At 45.9% G+C, this 19,240-nt stretch overlaps 1 long non-coding RNA gene across 1 annotated transcript in view; it reads right to left on the bottom strand.

The window, feature by feature from the left end:
- The window catches only part of LOC132499341 (uncharacterized), an 84,427-nt gene extending 82,382 nt beyond the window's left edge, over positions 1-2,045 (bottom strand). The window contains exon 1 of the long non-coding RNA XR_009533838.1: positions 2,025-2,045. This is a non-coding gene — a long non-coding RNA (uncharacterized LOC132499341). The remainder of the gene's footprint in view (positions 1-2,024) is intronic.
- Positions 2,046-19,240: the final 17,195 nt, after the last annotated feature.

Genomic DNA, 19,240 nt, shown 5'->3' with positions numbered 1-19,240 from the left:
TCAAGCTCAATTACTTCTGTTTGGAATGATCTTCCTCTCCTTTATCTAATGAGTTAAGATTCAGCTCAAAGGCCACCTTCTCCTTGAAGTCCAAAGGAAAAGTTCCTTTGACTCTCCCATACAGTTCTGGGTTTGTACTTGGAGTTTATGTCAGTGTGTTACAATTATCTGTCACTTTCTTACTCGCCCACTAGACTGTGAGCTCCTCATGAGCAGGGAACATATACCACACTCATTTTCATAATCTCAGCTTTTAGAAAAACACCTGGCACATTACAGGCATGAAACAAAAATTTATTGAATTAATGAATGAAGTCATTACTTAAGCAATACCCATAATCACTACTGAGTGACTGAACTTTATGCTTTTGCCCTTTATGGGCCGAGATGCTGTTCTGTACTTCTTTTGAATCCCTTCCTCAGAGCACTCAGGAGCACTCAGGACATGGAAAGTCTGCAGTAAATACTTCTGGATTATGGGATACATATTCGTCTTCCATCTCACATGATTTCACTCTAAATAAAAAATTTATCCGAATGGATGTGACTTTTGGAAGCCTTTTTAAACAGGGGCTCTTCTTAACAGTTATTGGCAAAGAACTGAAGCAAATGCTACAACTACATTACAGCCAGTTTTTCTTTGCACATGTTTCTGAAAAAGCAGTAATGGTTTGCTTCTTTCTAAATCATTTCATTAAGAAACTAAGTATCATAAAGCCCTTTGATTCGCTGTGAAAAATGCCAACAACACTAGGCAAAACTTAGATTAGTAACTTTCAGCCAAAGGTTCCCCACCCTGCAGTCATAGGGCTGTGGGCCAGCTGGCTGTACCACCTCAACCCTGGGAGGTGGCTGTTTTTCAACAGTAAAACCGCATAAGTAAAATGTGGAGTTTTGGGGGGTCTTCTAAAGTAAGACACATAAATTTAACTTCTTATTGAAAATAAAGACTCTATTACAGGCTTTGGCTTCAGCTGGAAAAGACCTTGAAAAGAGCTCAAAAACTGTCAACTTGGCATTTCAGACATCTTATGGATTTTAAAGTGTGTAAAAATACATGAAGCTGGGTGTAATTTCATTACCACAGTTAAGTGACGTACTTCACATTCCTGTCTACACATATTTCATGCCAAGTATAGGCTGGTAAGCAGTTAACTGGCCACCAAACTGCCCTTTAGTTATGCTGCATAACAGGGAGAAAACAGAGAAATCCTGACAAAGCCAAGTTGGGCTGGTGCTTACACACACATGCTGGTCTATCATGGTTTTCAACATCATAAAACCAAACATTTCTTGGGCCTTTGCAAGGGGCCAAGCGCTGTGTCAAACAATTTATGTTAAGTATTTCATTTAATACTCAAAACGACCCCCGATGACAGATACTACTATTATCCCCAATTTTCAGATGAGGAAACTGAGGCCCCAAATTACACAGCTAGCAATGGCAGGTTTGAGAGTCTGACTCAGAAACTCCAACCCTACCTCTACAGCGGATCAATGCTCTTGCATTCCCCCCAGGGTAGGGGCTGTAATCAAGGCGTCCTGACAGACACTTCATTAGAGGGAAAAGTTTCAAATCTAACAGATCCCTTACACCTGGCAGCATTCAGGTTGCTACACAGGCATCAACAAGTCCAGGTGAGACTCCCTTGCCTGGGAATCCTGGGATTGCACATGGATTCTGAAGGTTTGCACAAGATCCCGGAGAAAGCAGCCGACACCCAGTCCCTGCAGTCACGAAACGCCCGGGATGCGGCGGGGGCGTGAACCTCTGTGCCTCCCCACCTGCGAGGCCCGCCCGGCGGCGCACAGGTGCACCGCCGCGCCCAGCGCCGCCCGCCCCGGCTCTACGACCCCGGCCCGGAGGAGCGGGGCGGCGGCGGGGGGGGGGGGCCGGGCCGCGATGCCGGCCCCGCCGGACCCCCCGGAGGGCGCGCGAGCGGCGGGGTCGCCAGGAGAAAGGATGCTCCGGGCGGGGCGGGGCCGCGGTGGGGGAGGGGTCCCCTGCCCGGACTCTCACTCACCGCCTCGCTCTCCTCCCGGCCCGGGCTCTGCGGCGGTCCCCGCTCCGGCTCCCACCGCGCGCGTCTCCCCCCACGGCTCAACGTCCAGCTGGGACGCGCGGAGCTGCGGAGAAGTCGGCGCGAGCGGAGGGCGTGCAGTGAGCGGAGCTGAGAGGGTGGGAAGGATGGGACAGTCGCTCTCGCCACCGCCGCGGACACCACAGACACGGCAGCGGCCGGCTCCTCTCAGCCACGGAAGCTGCGGGCCCTCCCACCACGCCCGCCTCCCGCCCCCAACAACGCCCGCTGGAGAAGTGACAGCAGCGCTGGCCAATCAGAGGCCTCGTGGAGGCCGGGAACCGCGGACTAAGGGGAGGGCGGGGGGACAAGAGGGATACGAGGCGGGCGAGGATGGCGGCGGGACTTCCTGTGACTGACGGTCCAGCGCAGCCAATGGGCAGCAGGGAGATGACCTCATTGCCGAGGGAAGTCTGGAACTGGCGGAGTGGCAGCGAGGAGGTGGGAGGAGGTCGGAGACGAGCCGGAGGCGGGGCGCTGGGGCCTTAAAGAGGCCGCAGCCCATTGGTCACCCAGTCACGGGAAGGGCGGTGGACCCTGCCAGATCTTGCTAAGTTGCCAAAGGGTCAATGCCGCGAGCGCTTAGTGCATTAATCCTCCCGACCCCATCACAATCCTTCTAGGGGCCTGAAGGGTCCCCGCCTGGGGCTCATAAATCGATTACTTACTTTCACGCTTCCCAAAAGGAGACACAATAAATTCCGCCCTGGCCCGGAGTCCTGAATTCCAGTTACAGCCCCCGCCCCGCAGGAGCCCGCCGTCTCGTTTCCCTGAGTCAGTTTCCCCTACGGTAAAAGGGAGGATACCGGCACCTACCTGCCCCTCCTTTACCCGCCCAGGATGTTGAGGTCATTAACAGCAAAAGTGCTTTGGGCTTCAAGAAGGAAAGGCTGAATGAACCCAAAAGCTTGTATCAGGAGACTTCAGGAAGAGCCTCTGTAAAAGGGAGGACTGCACTACACGACTCCCGACGACTCTTGCAATTCTAAAATTCTAAAACGCTGATTGATGTCCTACTTTTTTTCCGCACGTAGCGAAGGGGTGTGGGGCGGTTGGGGGGATGGGGGTGTGTGCATGCGCGGGACTCCTGCGTTAGGCGCAGAGGCCACACAGGGACTTGGTCTCTGACTTCAACAAGGAGAAATAATGCGGGCTAAGAGGGAGAGAGAAACACGGAAAGCAAGGTCCGCGGCGGTAAGTGCCTTGGTGGAGGCAGGCCACTTGTTTCCCCTCCCCCAGCAATGGGAGGGAGCCCAGAAAAGGCGAAATAACTCCAACTTGGCGGGGTGGAAAGGGGGGGAAGTGTTTTCCCGAAAGCTTCCCGGGGATGGTGTCACCAGACAGGGTAAGGAGGGAGGAGTAACAGTAGCTACAGGAAGAAGGGGGCTAGAGCATTCGTCCAGGTTTAGGCCGGAGAAGTGTGAAGGCACAAAAACTGAAAAGCGGCAGCTCATTTTACATTCCAGAGTAAATTCTTAATATGCTCCCCTATTCTCCCCTAAAAGCCTGGCATTGGTATAACTCTCAGAGGAAGGGCAGGAGAGGGTGCCTCTCCCCCTCCAACAGCTGCAAAAGCTGAAGCGGCCTTGGGTATTCCCAATTACTCATCTATCCATCAGCTTCAAGTTCAGTGTCACAGCTGGTCATAGAATTTTGTAGCTCCGCAGGAGGGATCCGTGTGGCCCCTTAGTGACATACCTTTCCCCAAGGCAAGAATTCTTCCGCAAAAGTCCTGATATATTATGTATTCAACAAATATTTCTCGAGGGAGTAAGACAAAAGAGATAGTACCCTCTGGGTGCTCTTACCAAACTGGGCGAAGTTACGGCACATGCTGAGGTGACCAGGCAGAATATCCCAAGCATCATGACTAACTAGAGGGCCCAGAGGTACACCTCAGAGACAAAAGCACTGCTGGTCAGAATTATTGGGGTGGGGCAGAATTTCCCCAAGACAAGACCAGGCTGGAGCCTTCCAGATAGGGTCTACCTAGACACAGCCCTCATGAAACAGCCAGGGTGAGAGGCAAGCATGGCGTATGTTATTAGTCATGGGAAGAGTGACATCCCACTGAGCTTCCCAGACATGGCAAGCTTACCAGCTCTTAGACAGGCCTGTTCTTTTTTTAGGACAACTTAAATTGTATACATATATTTTGTGTGTGTGTGTGAATGATACATATATCATATATAGATGGTATTCATATGATCTGCCTCCCTGTAATCTCTGGCCCTAAATGCTAACGTTATCCCCTAAAGATAACACAGAACACGTCTAATCCCACTTCGTCATGACAGCATTCCAAATATTTGAGGATGATGAGTATGCTTCCTTTCCCACACCTTCTACCCATCCCCCAAAATAACAGGGATTAAGTCTCTTTCTCTTGCCACCATTCCTCAGATGATGGTTTCCACGTTCCCCACTATCCCAATGACTTCATGAGGACATCTTCAGTTTGTCAGGCTCTACCGGGGACATGGGTTATTTTTGTCCTTCCAGCCAACGTTCTCTCTCTTCTGGGAAGGGGACCCATAGTTCCTCTGGGGAACCACTCCTCCCCATTCTTGATCTATATGGCTGGCTGCCTGGGGCTGACTTGACTTCTCACCTTTCCGGGGCGGGCACACAGCCCAGTCCTGATCAATCAAATCGCTGTTCACCCCTCCCCACCACCACCTGCAGGGACTGATTTAGAGAAAGACATGTGACCCAAGATAGTACAATTGGAATGAGTCTTGGGCTCTTGGTTGGAACTACTAGGAGGGAGAGAAGCTCCTTTTGCACTAAGGCTGCTGAACTGTCCAGCTCTGCACCTGGAGCTGACAGGGAGACCACAGGAAAGAACTTGCTTGAGCATAAAACCGGTGTGAGAACCAACAAACTATCAGAGCTGAGATACCGATAAAGGCCACAAGGGGTGATGACTCTGAGATCCTGGATCCAGCTATTTTTTTGGCTGTTTGATTTCATAGTTGTTTTAGGTCAGGGTCCTTAGAAACTGCCTGTAAGAGAGGTCCAGTGAATGGGATTTATTGAGGGAGGAAAAACCTATAACGGAGGAAGTTGACCAGGACAGGGAAAGGGAAAGAGCCAGGAAAGGCACAAATCCTACCTTGGCGTGATCCACAGCAGAGAGCTCTGGAACATAAACCATACCACGTGGCTATCGCCGCAGTATCTCTCAGCCGTTGGCCATGGGTCATGACGGGGTTAAGTTCACCAAAACCGCTCCCTTCAGCGGAGGGCAATTCTCCGGAATTTGGGGCATCTGGGAACCCTTAGCTGCCAATACTCACAGCAGCTGGGGGATGGGTGAACTGGTCTGTTAAAGAAACCCTGGGAGGAGGTACTTCTCTGGTGGTCAAGTGGCTAAGACTCCACGTTCCCAATGCAAGGGGCCTCGGTTTGATCCCTAATCAAGAAACTAGATCCTACATGCATGTTGCAACTTAAAAAAAAAAAAAAAAAAGATCCTGCATACTGCAACTAACACCCAGTACAGCCAAATAAATAAATTTTTATTTTTTTTAAAAGGAAATCTGGGAGGGGCACCACTTGAGTCACGCTGGGGGGGCCAATTCATTCCCTTCCCTCTTGGGTTTCTGTTCCTTGCAACCAAAATGTGAGTACCTAAAATACTCAGGTGTGATCAGAACACTACAGAGTACAGTGAGACCTTGGCCGTCCTTGACCTGACCCCCTACATCCATGAGTACACTATGAGATTGCGTTAGCAAGTTTAGTGGCTACCCTGACATTCTGGCTCAAAATGACTTTGTAACCAATCCTTTCCACCCTCTTTCCTTTAATGCTTTTTCCCCACCATCTGCTACTAAGCCAAATTCACTCTTTCTTATACATCTTTAATTAATTATTTAACACAAATATGGGGTTTTAGGCTTAACCCTGCTAATAATTAGCAGTAGTCGTCATTGTGTCCATTTCCATCCTTTGCTGCAAGTTGGATTGTCACCCATCTAACTGGCCACTTCTAATTTTGTTGTCGTTGCTGAAAAGGGCAAACCCAATGACAGAAGCCTTCAGCAAACCGCTAGAGGCTGATTTCCCCTCCTTCCAACCTGCTAATCCATACTCCTGGAAGATTTACTCCACCTGTCCTTTTCCTCATTGTCTCTCTTCCTGGGGAATCTCTCGAAAGGTATTTTCCAGGTTTTTTTTTTTTTTTTTTTTTAAGCCACACTGCGCAACTTGTGGGACCTTAGTTCCCCAGCTGGGATTGAATGTGAAAGTGCTGAGTCCTAACCACTGGACCACCAGGGAACTCCCATTTCCCAGATCTTGATCTGCCTTATCCTCAGCACATCTTGCTCTTTCCTGTTCCTTCTTAAGTCTTTGTTCAGGTTGGTCCCTCTGCCTAAATGTCTTCTCTTTTATCTTTATTTATTTATATCCCAGCTCACATTCCACTTCCTCCAGGAAGCCCTCCACTATTCCTCCAGCTTAAATGGATCTTTCCCTTCTCTGATAATCCATAGCTTCCAGTGTGCCAAGCACAATGCTAAGCATTCTGAGTGCATTGTCGTCTTTCATTCTTTTGGTAACCCCAAGGTGGGTGCTGTTATGATCCACATTGTTCGATGAGGAAACTGAGACAGAGAGGTTAATTAAGTAACTTGATATCACACAGCTAAAAACTAGCAAAGCCAGGGTACAGATACTAAAATGAGAACTCTGGCTGAAATTCAACAAACATTTGTTGCCTACACACAAGGAACTAGAGGAGATATTAAAAAGTGAAATAGACAATCCTTGCCTGCAATCAAGAACAGGGTCTATAAATGGCACCAATATGAACAATGCTGTAAGGATGGTATTAATGAAATAAGAGAAGGGAGAGCTTGTGTCTGGTGGAAAGCCAGTAAGATCACGTGAAGGAGTTTATGTCTGATAGGCGGTAATGAGGTGGGGCCCTCCAGCTTAGGGAACACTGCATGGAGGAAGGGAAACATGGGGCATATTTGAGCAAGGGATTAGTCTGGTTTGTTTGAGAGATAAGGCTTTCAAGCCTCGGTGGAGTCCCTGTTTTAAAAAGTAAAGAATGCCAAGGCGAGGTGGGTATTGATTGGGCTTTTGAAAACAGGATCCAAACTGTGTCTTAAGAGGAGTTACCCGGTAGTTAGTTGATTGGATTGGAGGGAAACTGAAATGGGGCTGGGAAGATAAGTTAGGAGACCACTACTGTTTTCCAGACAAGAGGAATTTAGGACCCACAGGGTGCTGGCAGTGGCCTTGGATTGTTTTTTTCCCTCTACTCTGTAAACACTTTATGTCTTTCCTTGTCCCCTAAAGATCATGACATCCTTGAGAAGTGTCAATTATTTGAAAAAATGTGCTCATAACTGCTAAACTGCAAACAATTTCTTGATAAGCACTCAGCAAATATTGTAATTGAATTGAATGCATGAGCAGGGTGATAAAAATGCTAGGGCTCTGTTTAAATGGTTTCATAGGAACTCAGGCCACGCCTGCAACCAACTGCAGTATTACTCGGTAACAAAACTAAGCTAGTTTTTTATTCAGCACCTACTATGTATATCATTCTCTCATTCAATTCTCCCAATGGTAGGTACTGACATAATGTCCATCTTACAGATCAGAAAAACTGAGGGTCAAGCGAGTAGGGTCACCAAACTTCTCAGTTTGCAGGGACTGAGAGATTGAGCTGCAGGACTTTCAGTGCTAAAACCAGGACAGCCCCAGGCAAACCCAGAAGGCTGGTCACCCTACCAAGGTACCTTGCCCCATATTACACAAGTCAGGGTTTAAACACAAGTCTGATCAGCTCAAACTCCCATGGGATTTTATTTTGGCTTTCTGATCATTGCAGCCAATATAAATATCTTATTTGGGTATTTTGGGGATAGAATCCAAGCATACTCTTATATTGAATTTGGCTCCTGTATTTGGAGCCTAGTTGAGACAGGCGCGTAGAGAGAGGCAGACTCACAAAATGGATGGGTTTTTGTCAGAGAAAAGGAATCCAGGCTGGGGAACGCCTGCCGGACACCATTACCAGAGAGTTCGGCTTTATAAACTGTTCTTTGGCGCCCCCTCGTGGTGAAGATCTGTTAGTAACCCCTCCCTTACTCCCTAGATGACGCCCGTAAATGGTGAGAGGAGAAACCCCGTTGAAACTTCTTACTCCAATCAGAAGGAGAAAAACAAATAATCTATAATAACGCATATATGTGGAATCTAGAAAGATGGGACAGATGAACTGGTTTGCAAGGCAGAAATAGAGACACAGATGTAGAGAACAGACGTATTGACACCAAGGGAGGAAAGCGGGGGAGCGGTGGTTGGGGTGGGATGAACTGGGAGATTGGGATTGACATATATACACTAATATGTGTAAAAAAGGTAATTAATAAGAACCTGCTGTATAAAAAATAAATAAATAAAATTCGAGAGTAAAAAATAAAAAAAAAATTTTTTTTAAGTTCTTGCTGCTTGTGGAGCATAAAGATTTTGCCTTAAAAATAAAAGCTAGCAGAGCTTTTTCTTTCTTTTTTTCTTAAGTGAAAGCTGGCCAGGCTGTCATAGTGTACGGTGAGGAGAATCAGACACAAAATTCAAGTGGACACCAAAAAAACCTCAATAATCAAGATAAATAATGTTTCAAAAAGAACAAAATTAATAGCAAAAAAACCCCATGGTGAACAAAATATCAAAATTTAAAATATGGAACAAACAGGATCTGACCGTGTACTTGTCCTGCCACGCCTCACTTGCTTCACCCGAATCCTGAGAGCACTGGTGCAGGAGCCTGGAACCCCAGCCCCTTCGAGAAGCTCTGGGTGGAGGATTCCTGAAGGTGGCCTTCAAAACCTCACCATGGGAAATGGAAGCGGTGCTTTCAGAATTTCCTACCAAAGAACCTTAGTAGAAAAGAGATCATCCCCTGCCAGGAGTAGCCAGAAGACCTGCAGCAAGCGAGAAATTTCTTTAAGGCTCTTATTTAGGCACATTTTTTTTTTTTTTTTTTTTTTTTTTTTTTTTCGGTATGCGGGCCTCTCACTGTTGTGGCCTCATCCCGTTGCGGAGCACAGGCTCCGGACGCGCAGGCTCAGCGGCCATGGCTCACGGGCCCAGCCGCTCCGCGGCACATGGGATCCTCCCAGACCGGGGCACGAACCCGTATCCCCTGCATCGGCAGGCGGACTCTCAACCACTGCGCCACCAGGGAGGCCCTTAGGCACATTTTGAATTCAATGTCCTAATATATCCGTATCTGGTTTTGTTCTGTTTCCTTTTATTGAAGTGTAGACACTTCAGAAGTGTACAGAGAAGGTATATATCATAACCGTACAACTCGAAGGAATGTCACAAACGAACACACATGTTTAACCAGCACCCAATCAAGACCAGGTCCCTAGAGTCCACCTCCTTCCCTCTCTGTTCACTGCCACCCCAAGTTACCTCCATCTTGATGTCTGAAAGCATAGATTAGTTCTGTCTATTTTTGTTCTGTATATAATTGAAACGATACAATCTAAAGTATTTTGAGTCTGGTTTATTTTGCTCAAAACTATGTTAGTGAGATTAAGCCATAATCCTCGTGTGTGATGTAGTTTTTTCATTCTCACTGCACGGTATAAATCTATTATAATAAATTTATCCATTCTGCTGACATAGGTTGTTTCAGTGTGGGCTGTTACACACTGTGCTGGTATGAATATTCTTATATGCATGTCGTTTGGTTAACATACACATGCCTACAACAGCCAAGATCAGCAGAACTTCCTAGCTGAACTATAGATTTGTGAGCCACTGAACTGTAGAGTGGTTTGGTTTGCAGAATACTGTAGCAATAACTAACTAATATTACACTCTTTTGAAGTCATAAAAATTAATTACCAGCAAAACAAACATTAAAATGCAAGGATAATTCATCTTTATTGAAACAGAAAAAAACATGCACCTGCCTACATGTCTGCTGGGAATACATTTGCTGGGTCATAGGGGAGGCATAGTTTCAGCTTTAGTATGTACTGCTGGTTAGCTTTCTAAAGCAACTGGAATTCAGAGAGTTCCTGTTGCTTCACATCTTTGTCTAGACAATATTTTTAATCCTTTTTACTTTATCCAGTCAAGTGGAGTAGTATCATACTCTAGTTTATTTGCATTTCCCTGGAAAGTCGTGAAGTTAAGAACCTTTTTGTATGTTTATTCTACATTTGGATAGCTTCTTTTGTGAAGTGTCTGTTTGAATCTTTGCCCATTTTTCTCTTGGGTTTTCTATCTTTTCCTTATTGTTTTGTTGTTCTTTTAAAATTCTGGCTTTGAGATCTTTATCAGATATATATATTGAGAATATTTTATCCTATTTTGGGTTGTCTATTTTATCCTATTTTTGGGTTGTCTTTTTGCTCCCTTAATGGTGTCTTTTGATGAATAGAGCTTCTTAGTTTTCATAGAATTCATTTAATATTTTTTTCATTCATGATCAGCACTTTTCATTTCCTGTTTGTGAAAGGTCTGCCTATTCCCACGTCAGAAAGATGTTTTTCTATGTTTTGTTCTAAAAACTTTACTTATTTATTTATTTTAGCTTCAGATGTGCAATCCTTCTGGAAATTATTTTTGGTATGGTATGAGGTAGGGGTCAAATATATATATATATATTTTTTCTTTTTCCGTATATAAGATGACCATATATGTGTGATATCTGTTTTTGTTTTCATATAAAAGTAAATAGTTAAATCAATTCCCTTTAAAATTATATGACTTTCCCCTCACTGTTCAAGTAAAACTGATACTCCAGAAACAGCTGTTTTGAGCACTATTTGAGGCACATTATCTACATTCCCTCATTTAATTCTCACTCTACTTCTATGAGGTAGGTATTCATATTTCAGTTTTTATAGGTGAAAAAAGTGAGGCTCAGGGAATCTAAATATGTTAAGGACATGCAGCTAGTAAGTTCAGAGTCCTTTAACCAGTGTTCTAAACTACTTTTCAGAGAAAAATTCCATTTGGAGGATAATCATCTGCCAAAGAACCATTATAACTTGTTCATCTATTTGCAAGTTGATGGACATTTGGACTGCTTCTAGTTTGGGACAGTTGTGAATAATGAGACAATATTTTCATTTCTCTTGGATAGATACCTAGGAGTGGGACTTCTTGGGTCATATGATAAGTGTATATGTTTAACTTTTAAAGACGCTACCAACGCTTTTCCAAGGTGGTTTTGCCATTTTACATTCCCACTTGTAGACTATGCGGGCTCCAGCCCTCCACGTCATCACCAGCACTTGGTATTGTCAGTCATTGGATTATTGCCATGCTAGTGAGTATGTGATGAAATCCCACTGTGGTTTTAGTTGGCATTTCCCTAATGACTAATGATTTGAGAGCTTTTTATGTGTTTATTTGCCATCCACATATCATTTTTTGGTAAAGTATCTGTTCAAATCCTTTGCTCATTTTATTGGGATGTCTTATTATTGAGTTATGTGAGTTCTTTGTATATTCTAGATACAAGTCCTTTACTGGATTTTTGATTTGCAAATATTTTCTTCCAGTTCTGTGGCTTGTCTTTCATTTTTTTTAACGGTGCCTTTTGAAAAATTTTTTAATGTTGATGAAGTCCAATTTATAAGTTTTCTCTTATGGATTGTGCTTTTGATGTCATATCTAAGAAATCATTGCCTAAAATCAAGGTTACAAAGATTTTCTCATACATTTAGAAGCTTTGTAGTTTTAGTTCTTACGTTTGGGTCCGTGATCCATTTTGAGTCCATTTTTGCGCATGAGGTAATCATTTACATTCATTTTTTTTGCGTGTGGACGTCCAATCGTCCCAGCACCATTTGTTGAAACGACCCGTCATTTCCCCAACCAGCTTTATTGAGCAGCTGATTATGTCACCACTGGAGGCTGATCTGATGCTGGGTTTTCAGTTGTGTGGCCTGATAAATACATTTCCTCACCATTTATAGGCTTGTTTGAATTTTGTATTGTTCTTTGAAGCCAGAAGCAGTCTGACTGAAACAGGTTGGTCAACAGTGTCCATGTTGCCAGGGGGTGACGCCCAGAAGGTCAAGTGGATGTCAGCCCAGTAGACCTTCTGGGGAATAACCCAGACCTGTTCCTTAGAAATATTTTTCAGTCTGTGTGCTTTCAGTGGATCTGAGCCCCGCTCCTTACTCCAAAGATCTCATATAATACAATCAAATTCTGGCCAAACTACTCCATGCCCCTGGAAGAGGGACGCAACCAAACCAGGCCTGTCCGAGTGCTCCCTGGGACTCTTGCCAGTCATTAAGAAAAGATGCTCTAGGGGACTTCCCTGGTGGTCCAGTGGTTAAGACTTCGCCTTCCAATGCAGGGGGTACAGTTTCAATCCCTGGTAAGGGAGCTAAGATCCCACGTGCCTCACGGCCAAAAAACCAAAACATAAAAAACAGAAGCAATATTGTAACAAATTCAATAAAGGCTTTTAAAAAAGAAAAGAAAAGAAAAGATGCTCCGTCTTCTCCTCTAACTTCATAAGCCATAAAGACAAGGTAGGCTTAGAGCTGCCAGTGGCCATCTTGTTGTCAGGTGGCAAGGGAAGACTTGGGAATAAAGCCCAACAATGACAAGCAGGACCAAAAAGTGGAGGAGAGAGAGAGACAGGGTCCTCAGGACATCATTCACATCTCTGGATGAACCATGCCTGAAGCCCTTCGAAGCAGGGGGCAAATCACAAATCTGGGGGGGGTGTGGGTAAGGACTCTAGCAATTAGCTGGAGGTCTGTTTGTGCTCTGAGTTGGGGGATCCCATTGTACTGGTTCCTCTCCCTACAAAGTCCTACCTGACTAGGACAGTGTTCTGAAGTAATGTTTTACATGCCCGTGAGGGCTGCTATTCTACCGATTCATTCTCAAGTGATTATCTTGTCTTGCTTGAATGGACAGGGATACTCGATGCCCCACTGCTCCCCAAGTCTCAGAAAACCAGAGTGTGGTAAAAAGCAGCAGCAGAAGAAATGCTGATGAGAGTCACGCTAATCGATCATACGACACTCATGGTACCAGCTCCCTACAGGTGAACCAAACGGGCCAGGTGAGAGCAGTAAGGAAACAGACACTTCGCAAGAAACTCAGAACAGAGAGGCAGGGCAACTTGGTGGAAAGGCAGGTGTAGTTCCCAGCCTGGCTCTGCCCTGCTGGCCAGGGGACCTCAGGTCAATTACTGAGTGTCCCTAAAGGTCAATCTTGTCCTGTGTAAAATGAGGACTAAACATGCCTGTTGTCACAGACTTCAGCCTCTGCTGGGCTATGGGGCAGCTTCCTCTGACTCACAGTGGGGGAGTGGACATTCACTCAGGTCTCTGGAGTCTTCACTGTGTGTGTTCCTCACTCCCAGCGCTGCTGGGGGCCACCCTGCCCCTTGGTGTGGGTCAGAGCCTGGACTCCTGGGCCATGTTGCCTCCTTCCCAGAGGCTCCAGGCCAGAGCTTCTTGCTTCCATCTCTCACCTGTGTCTATTTTCCCACACCACAGTGTGTTCAGCTTTTACTGAAGGGTTGGGAGGATTAACGAGAATTACAATAAGAACCTAAAGCTGTGGCCTAAATCCGATGGTGATGAGTTGGAGAAACCATATTCACTGGCATTCCTTTAGGGAGAAGCACTGTTTATTTGTTCAGGGAAAAAATTCCTTGATAAACTCACATGGAGGAGAAGGGAACCCCCTCGCCCCATGTCCCCCAGAAGACCTGAGACACCAGAATTCTCCTAAGTGCCTGGTCGAAAAGAATTTTCAGGTTACACTGCAACATGGTGGGGAGTGGGAAAAGTGAGGATCCTGGGATGTCACCCCTCCTTGAATCTCCAGTGATGTCCCTGTTTACTGAAAGGAAAAGACACAACGTAAAAGTTGTGAGTTAAGTTTTATTTGGGGACCTTACTGAGGACTATAGCCCGGGAGACAGCCTCTCAGACAGCTCTGAGGAATTGCTCTGAAGAGGTAAGGGAGAAGCCAGGATATAGAGGAACTTTTTTTGCTGGAAAAAACACGTAGTCAAGCATCAAAAGATTATCACTGGGCTTCCCTGGTGGCGCAGTGGTTGAGAGTCCGCCTGCCGATCCAGGGGACGCGGGTTTGTGCCGCCGTCCGGGAAGATCCCACATGCCGCGGAGCGGCTGGGCCCGTGAGCCATGGCCGCTGAGCCTGCGCATCCAGAGCCTGTGCTCCGCAACGGGAGAGGACACAACAGTGAGAGGCCCGCGTACCGCAAAAAAAAAAAAAAAAAAAAAAAAGAGAGCGATTACTGCTAATCACAAAGGAAAGACATCCAAGTAGATGATTTTAGTTCTTTTCTTTTCTTTTGTTTTTGGCCACGTGGCTTGCGGGATCCTACCTAGTTTCCCGGGCCAGGGATTGAACCTGGGGCCAAGGCAGTGAAAGCCCCGAGTCCTCCACTGGACCACCACGGAACTCCCTAGTGCTTTTCTATGTATAGGAAGATGCAAGAATCTGGGATCACTGAAAATTTCCCTTAATTGTGTATCTTAACTATCTAGGGGCCCCGTATATCCAAAGCACAGAATGTTTCCCGTTTTTCCCCATCCTGAATTCCCCTCTGGGCACACTTGTCTGTGGGCTGAGCAACTGCATTGGCTAATGGCTTGATCCTTGTAGAACTGGAAGAGCAGGCAACATTTTTTTCATTACAATCACATTCCTGAGAAGCTGAGTGGTTGCTTTGTGGAGCTGGGGCAAGGGCTGGCCGTGACTCCTGAAATTTACTTCAACCTGCCAGGCACAGAGAGACCCCAGTGATCCCGGAGTGAGGAGGTTTTGTTCCAGAGTCCCAGGGGAAGGGGCCTAAGTAATGGAATCTTCCCAAGAGGGCCCCCATCAGGGGTACCTCCAGCTTCTAATCTGACTTCCCATCATCAGGTCGATGAAAAATTAATCAATGGCCAACCTAAGAAAGAAATGGAGAATTTTATTGGAGCCAACCTGAGGATTATAACCCAGCAGGAAGAAGTCTTTCAAAAAGCTCTGAGGACTGTTCTGAAGAGGTAAGGGGGGTGGGGCAGTATATATTGTGATTTTGACAAAGGGGGTGCAAGCAATCAAGCACACATCCTGGCAGGTTACCACTCTTCTCGGAGAGTGGAGAACAGAGAGCTTAGTCAATGGTTTTAGTGCTTTTCTAAGTATGAGAAGATGCAAGAAACTGGGTTCCTAACATTTTCTCCTGAAAATATCTATCTAACCGAGGTCCAGTTCTGCCAGTTTTCCCAGAACACAAAATGCCTCATCCTGATCTTCGCCCTGAATTCCTTGCAGGGTGTATTGTATATCAGCAACTGCAGTGGCTAATGACTTGATTCTTGTAGAACTGGATGGTGGGCAACATACTTTATTTTATAATCCTTTCCCTTTAAGTATTAATTTCAATCAAGGTTTGGGAGGCATTTCATGACCAGTTTGTCCCATGGCACCAGGAATGCTCATTCCCAGGCTGGGCGAGGATTTCATTGACAGGCCACTCAGTGTGTTATTACTGGACTAGGCTCTGTTAACAGTCAACAGAAGCCTCTGAACCACCTGTCTTACTAGTTTGTTGTGGTCCAGGAAATGGTTCCCTCTTGTTGCTTCTTCCCGTAGCTAGAGTTACACTGTGACAATCATTGATCTTATAGAATTATATATTTGGCCAATTGTTCCAAGTCACCTGGTCATCATTACTTTATTGGAGGCTCAGTCACATTTGGTAATACAAGAAAAAATAATCTTGTAAGATAGGCAGAATATAGATAATAGAACTAGCAACATTAATAAGGTTGTAAATAAATGTCATCTTCTAAGGAGTTACATGGCTGGTGCCAGAAGAAGAAAAATTGATCTTGATGGCTTAGCGGGTGTTTCTGCTGTGGGGAAGGTCTGGTTAACACATAATGCAGATGCCTAGTGCCCACTAGAGGGGAGGAAGGAGGCCCAAACGAGCAGAGAAAAACTTTGTTTAAATTTTTCTTCTCTTGCCTTAAAATATGACTTTTATTGCATCACCCAGGTTCTGTCTCCTCTCAAAAGGCGCTTTTCCCAACTGCCCTAAAGCAAGTCCCCACCTGTCTTTTAGGAAATTCTGTGGAGATCCGTGCCCCCTCCTTCCAGCAGCAGACTTCTCCAAGTCTGAGTTGGTCCATAGTAGGTGCTCAGTAAATATCTGTTCACTGACTGAGTAAATAATAACAAGCACTTGCAGTCGGCAGCCTGCAGAATAGTCTGGGGAGAAAGCGGAGTTGGGAGGGCTCTAAGGATGGTCCAGAGCAGGTGGGTACCTTTCAGGTCAGGTCTCCTCTTAGCTTTCAGTCCACCTGTGTGAGAATTTCAGGTGCACATTGTCTAGAAAACTTCTGAAGCAAACACACACACTCCTTCCAAGATCAAACCTCACTTCTTAGAGGTCTGTCCAAACTCATAAGGAAGAAGCCCTTAAATTTGACAGCCCTCAAATTTTAGTGTCTCTCTCTCTCTCTCCCAAAGAGTCAGAATAAGCTCTCTTGCTGCACCTCTCTTGACCCCAAATAGTGCCTTTTAGAGCTGCAGGAAAAAGGGACCCAAAACAGGATCACAGACCCATAAAATCTTTGAGATTAGCTCCTAGGGGAAGATGGGAAGGGAGCTGTCTCAGAATGTTCTAGGTAGATGGCCTTCCTTGGTGCTGGGAGGATTAACCGGGCTGAGACAGCAGGAGGCAGGGTTCCAGCCCAGGCCAGGAGCCCTGCAACGTGTGTCTCCCCAGCACTCCACGCGGTCAACCCCGAAAGAGGAGTGAATGAGGTGCTGCGTTTGCCCCTCCCTGAAAAAGGAAGACACCGTGTGGCTAGGAAGAGAAGTAAGCACTTCGTAAGGGCCTGATGCTGCAACATTGCTGTCCTTTGTCCTCAGAATGGCAACTGCTTGCTTAGCACATGCCACTCCCTGGGCACGGTGCTGACCCCTTTGCTTTACACGTTAAATTGTTAGTCCTCAGTGAGTTGCTGGAAACTGAGGCAGAGGAGGACGAAGTAATTAAGTCACACAGGTAGTAAATGGAAGAGTTGGACTGGAACCCATACCCCCGGGCACCACAGTCCAGCCTCCAAGGCACAACACCGGGCCACGTGGCCTGTGCTTGGTTAGTTCTCTGCGGGTCCAGGCCTAACCTCTACCAGTTACGGACCCCACCCCTCCACGGGCTAATCAGTTTTATTCCGTTCCTTTCTCTGCTGGTTCAACAAGTATTCATGAAACACCTGTTACAAGACAAGCTTGTCTAGGTACTTGGGTTTCATCAGAGAACAAAGACAAAAACCTCTACCTCATGGAGCTTACATTTTATTTAGGGCAAGGCAGAGGATGGGGAAAGACAATAAATAATAAATGTTATACTTCCGGTCATGGTGGACTAGGAGAATCATACCAACATGCCCACTAAAGATAGCTTAAAACACTGGGCAAAATATACTAAGTATCTTCTTAAAAGTGTAAAAGAGCTAAGAAGGAAGTAAGGAATTACTGGGCCATGCTGAGTCTAGGAGATGTGGTTCATACCTGTCAGATATTGACTTATCTAATCCTCATAACCGTCCTCTGAATTGTCCTAGGAAAACAATAGTGCTGGTACATGGTCAGGGCTGCATCGGGGTTGTGAAATAAATTAGCATGCGTGCTAGGCTCTGGGGCTTTATATATATTATCTCATTTGAGCCTCACAACATCTCTATGAGATAGATGCTGTTGCTTACTGTTATTTTCCTAACTTTACAAATGAGAAAACAGAGAGTTTAAGGGACCTGCCCAGGGTCACACAGCTAGTAAGTGGAAGAACAGGCTTTGAGCTCAAGTCTGACTCCAGGGTCTATAAACTGAATCACCATCCATGCTACCCCTTGGTAAAGCATCTATTGGTTTTTCTTTTGGCCACACCACGTGACCTGCGGGATAATAGTTCCCCGACCAGGGATCAAACTCACACCACCTACCCCCCACCCCAGAGAGGAAGTGGGGAGTCTTAACCACTGGACCGCCAGGGAAGTCCCACATATCTATTGTTTTTCCATTGGCTTTAGTAGAAAGATAACTCTAGTAGGAATGTTCCTATTACTTTGTGTATGAAAAATGACAATGTTATCTCTACTGAAATCTTGTTTTATGCAAAGATGTTCAAAAATGCTTTGAGGAGGAAAAAACTACAATCCAAGTGAGACAGGCTGGGACCTGGGACCTTTTGCTGGGACCTGAGACCCTTTGCTGCAGTGCTGCAATGCTTGCACCTGGACACACCTTTCCTGGAGCAACAAAATACAAAGAAAATGTATGGGACCAAAAATAACTGCACACATGCGCAGTTGGGGCAAATTCTGGACCCAAAAGTTACAGAGACCAAAAAAACCAACCGCCACTTTTGAAGAGCCTGGAGCAGAAACAGGGTGTTGAGGGCAAAAGCAAGGTACCGCACATGCCCCTGCACATACCACTACCTAAGGGGTGGGCAAAACACCTAAGCCGCCCCTCCGGCCCGACCCCTGGACACACCCCTACCCTCACCCCATATAAGAAACAAGCTTTCCCCCTCTCAGTGAGCAAGCAAGCAAGGGAAACTGTTGTTAGTTCTCACCACCCGCTGCTGAAGCAGGGGCCCCAATAAAGCCTTGCCTGAATTTCTTGTGGCCTCTAGTCAATTTCTATTAATTGGGGAAGGCCAAGAACCCTGGTCAGTAACACAGGCACAGCCTACTGGTGCTACTCAGACTGTAGACACAAAAATTCATCTGGGAGCAGGAGATCCTTCTTAGGGCTGAGCTAGTGACCTCAGTTAGTGATCAAACAGTACTGAAGGCCAGGACAGGGGAACCACCTGATTCTACATTCCCGCCATCCAGCCTAGGCCAGGGCACTCAGACAGCAGGGCAGGGATGGCAGAAGTGTCCCCAGTTCCACACCCTCCTTGACCAGTGGGAACCTGGGCCCTCCCAGGGTGGGGGATGTGTGTGACATAATGGTCAGGTCCATGGTGTTCAGATCTAGCCTGTGACCTTGAGCAAGTGACTTTATTTATTTATTTTGCATTTAATTTTTAATTAAATTTTTTTTAATTAATTTTTTTATTGGAGTATAGTTGATTTACAATGTTGTGTTAGTTTCTG

This window comes from Mesoplodon densirostris, chromosome 11 (genome assembly GCF_025265405.1).
Source record: "Mesoplodon densirostris isolate mMesDen1 chromosome 11, mMesDen1 primary haplotype, whole genome shotgun sequence".
Classification (NCBI taxonomy): Eukaryota; Metazoa; Chordata; class Mammalia; order Artiodactyla; family Ziphiidae; genus Mesoplodon; species Mesoplodon densirostris.
This window is presented reverse-complemented; position numbering and strand designations above follow the sequence as displayed.